Here is a 4602-nt window from a genome sequence, read left to right as displayed (position 1 = left end):
TGAGTTCAAGGAGAAAGAACCTATTAATTTTGGCTCTCAGTAATTCAATATGCAGCTGTGATGAGGAGAACCCTTTGTTTTTCTTCTCTCTTAAGGAAAGAAATATGTTGTCAACATCAACTTCATTAACAACCTATATCTAAGAGCTCACTAAACAGTCATTAGAAAGTGACTGAAACTACTGGATTGTTACTCATATATATACTGTGAAAGTTTTTATAAGACCTACTTTGCTGTCTGTCTGGAAGAGCCTCTGTTTCAAACATTGAGACTGATAACTGACTGGACTGCCAAGCCCATGCTGGTTGTCTTACAGCTTCAGCTGAAATGACAGTGGCTTTTCTTTGAAAAGTGAAGAAAAACTGCAGTACTTGTGTGTTTTATGAAGTCAAAGCTGCAACAAATTAAACTGGAGCAGTAACATGAGTTTTAACAAAAACCTTCTCACTGCAGGCTCTGAGGTGTTACCTGAATGTCTGTCTGCCCCACGGCCTGCTGCTGACACATGCAGGATAGCAGTGATATACCAAACAGCACTAAAGCTGTATTTGTGCTGGTTTCAGTCTGACTGTAGTAAGAATTCCCTAAGTTATATGTGGATTACTGCTGCTGCCTAGAGGGAGCTGTGGAAACAACAAATTAATTCTTTTTTAGCCAACTACAGATTTGTGACTAAACCCTGCAATGGTCAGTATAAAGCAGCAAGAACAGTATTTTCATTAAGAAGCAGTTAGGAAAGCATCTGACGCATTGGCACATGCACTTTCCCCATGAAAAGTCCAGAAGGGAAAAAAAAGGTCTTTTTCAATTCATACATACACTTCTCCTTTGACATGAAAGTAAGCTTGCAGTCTCTCCTTGATTTTTTTTTTAAGGGCTGGCTGCATTGTTTTTTCTTTTCCTCTGTACTGTTTCCTCGTTTCAGTTTCTCTTTACATCTCCTTCCTCTGCTATTGCAAAACCCCACACTCAATTTTAAAAATTACTTTACGTTTCCCACCTGCTATCTGAAGTGATTTAGGCTACCTGGCAACACAGGAACCTCTGAGAGAAATAACAAAGTAGCTTAAGGACATGAAAACATTTAGGACAGAAAATGAAAGCTAAAAGATACTCTGAACAAAGATTAACAGTAGACCGTTTCTTAAATTTACCAGATCAAATTACTTTCTCTCTGCCCCCTCCCAAAACCAACTTGAATGATACATGCAAAAATGTCTGTGATATGAATATATTTCACCTTTAGCTACCTGATTTTTAACACCAGTATCATCATCCCACTTACCAAGCCCTTTGTCAACTCTTTAAACATACAGAGAATTTTACTAGATGCTGATTTAATGTTTTAAGACTGAAACTACTTATTAAAATCAGACAGACAAATTCACCTCACAAAAACTAGGACATCAGAAATATTATTCCCAGCATTAGGGCTTTTTCTTCATTAAAAGCATGAACAAAGTGAGCTCAAGAGGAAAGGACTTCCATCCTACAACAATTTGAATTTTCTGAAACAAAAGGCAATCTGTGCCAAAACAAACTTACAAGCAGTAGTCCCAGCAAATGAATTCTTCAATAAATCCTTTTTAGAAATGCTGTACTTCCCACAACACTTTGTTTCCCAGAATATATTACCTGGTGGAACCAGACAGGCCACCTAGAGTCAGCCAGTTGTTCCTCTGAGGGGAAAGGTGTGTATGAAATACTCAGATGCAGGTACAGCAGCACACGAGGAGTTCTATCTGCAGGGGGCTCACAGCAGCGTTCCTAGGAGAAATGGAAAAATCAGGCAGCTAACAGCCTTAGCAGAGAGGACTGCCTTCTTTATTTTGGTGGCCAAAATGGTTTTCCCCATCACAAGCAAGGAAGGCTGTTCTTTACCTTGACATTAAATCCAGCAGCTCCAGTACTCGTAAACCAATGTCCAGACTCTCTTGGGATTCCAACTGTCCTATGTTCCAGACATTTAGAGGGATTTTTCCACAACACTGTCCTCCTTCATGGTTCCTCTAGCAAAGGAAAAACATTTCTACCCTGACAGAATCACATCCATACATAATATTTTTTGCTGTTATGAGATTATTTATTATTTTTGCAATATAATGATAGTCCTTGTTTTGAATTTGCTACTGAAATATACTTATCCAAATTAAACACCATGCTTTCAATTTCAGTAAATTTTTATTCACCAAACTGAATTTAAAAGTAAAACAAAAACTGGAAGTATTTTTAAACAGTTATCATTAAAAAGCATATTAAAATAGCAGTTCATGAATACCCATCTTCAGAGTGCAGTTTTGACCTATGGAAGTGAATGGGCAATTCAGAATCATTTGTAACGTAAAGCTTCTATGTGATGTGCATTTATTCTCTCTCCATATTATCTATTTCAGGTAACCCTCTTTCAGGTCACACAAGGGCATACACATTTTATAGTGTGTAAAAAAATGTAATTACATAGCCACTTTGCACAAAAATAACTGGGAAAGTCTTCACTCTAAAGAAAAACATTGTCCTAAACCAAATTTCCTAAATGTTACATATCCACACTGAAGGTCAAACGTGGTTCAACTGCAGTTCATCTGAGAGTATTACAGATGTCCTTACCTCTGAAAGGGTTAGATTTTGGCATAATCCCATTAGGGGCACAGTGCTGAAATCTGCTCTGAAAACAAGGGGCAAGTCTTTAAGAGAGTATTTTACAAACCGGAGTCTGCATTAAAAAAACAATACACACTCAAAAGCTGATGCAGCTTACGACAAGTTGTACAGAATAGCGTTGAAAATAAATGGGGATATACTGAAAGCTATGCTAATATCCCAAGATTCTTATCCTCTTCTACCTCTGCAATGACAGTAACTAAACCATATAAAAATCAGATTAAAAAATAATGCATTTTTAAATATACTTGATTGTGCAAAAATTAAAAAATTGCTGAAATACTTTGCTCAGCCACAGCTGGGAGAACACAATTAACATTCAATTGTAATACTCTTGTATTTTCTCACGAGAATGAAATATAGCTTTTTTTGTGTTTTAACTTAAATTTGCTACTAATTTGTCAACATTCTGCTTTTTCTCTTCTTTTGTCAGGGTACTTTTGAAAACCTTTTGGCCAGAACAACAGGCCATTTTTCTGACCTGTTTGTTTCTTATGTGGTATGTAAGCTACAACACCAATGATCTCTTGGAAAAACACTGGATTTTTAAATAATAAATAGTTATTTATCCAGAATCAACTCCAACTCCATTTCAAGTAAGGCAAATTTTATAGAAAAAGCAGTATTGCATTTTTTTTAAGATTTCCTTAAGTGTTGAGGGCTGGAGAGTGAAGAGAAGTACTGGGGGGGCAGAGGAGAGGGGTTCATCCTTGAATACTAGGGAAAAAACAAAACACCACCACTCCTCATGAGGCTTGGTTTGCTATACATTGACACCACTGTACATAAAAAATGACTTCAAAATAATTACATTCCAAAATACACCCCCCATACAGGCAGTATAACCTACATTTATTTTCTTCCTAATTATTTTAGAGTTTCACATTCAAAATCTAGATTTAAAAATAAATCACAAGTCATGTCTCAAGATACTGCTTTTAGATGGGAACTAAAAGGGTGTCACTTGCTTGAAAGTAATTCTGTCAGATTAGATTAATTGAAGAAAACAAAACCTTATGCATTGGCCACTTATCATCCAAGAACTCTGCATTTTACTTCTCGCATTTCCACATACAGAACTAACATCAAGATGTCACACAGAATCATAGAATCAATAGGGTTGGAAGGCACCTCTGGAAAGCATCCAGTCCAACCCCCCAGGCAGGCAGTGTCACCTGGAACAGGTGACACAGGAACTAATCCAGGTGGGTTTTGAATGTCTCCAGACAGGGAGACTCCACAACCTCCCTGCACAGCCTGTGCCACTGCTCTGCCACCCTCACTGTAAACAAGTTCTTCCTCACATTTGAGGTGGAATTTCTTGTTTTTGCCCACTGCTCCTTTTCCTGTTGCTGGGCATCACAGAAAAGAGTCTGGCACCATCGCAACACCCATTTATATGGTATTTATATGCAGGAATGACATCTCCTCTCAGTCTTCTCCAGACTAAACGTGCCCAGCTCTCAGTCTCTCCTAAGAGATAACCAAGCCCTTGGCCATCTTTGTGGCCCTTTGCTGAACCTTCTCCAGTAGCTCTTTGTCCTTCTTGTACTGGGGAGCCCACAATTGGACACAGCACTCCAGACTGGCCTCACCAGGGCTGAGCAGAGGGGGAGGATCACCTCCCTCAACCTACAGGCCATTGTTCCAAGGCACCTCAGGATAGCACTGGCCTTAATACCAAGTTGTTCAACCAATCTTAACACCTAAACCTTAGGTTACCACAGGGAAAAATCTTTAAACAAATATGCAAGTCTGGCCCCGTGATTAAGCTGTGAATTTTTTTATAACATTGTGATGGTATTAAACAGAAAATCTGCACGGCAAACTGAACAAGTGAAATTACCTCTATGTGATAAAAACCAATGCAGAATCTTCAACGTTATTATGGGTTAGTAATAAGCCTCATATATGAAACAAATGCACATGCAAGATAGTAAA

Source organism: Zonotrichia albicollis, chromosome 6, assembly GCF_047830755.1.
Source record: "Zonotrichia albicollis isolate bZonAlb1 chromosome 6, bZonAlb1.hap1, whole genome shotgun sequence".
NCBI classification, from domain to species: Eukaryota; Metazoa; Chordata; class Aves; order Passeriformes; family Passerellidae; genus Zonotrichia; species Zonotrichia albicollis.
The sequence above is the reverse complement of the archived record's forward strand: the minus strand, read 5'-3'. Positions refer to the sequence as shown.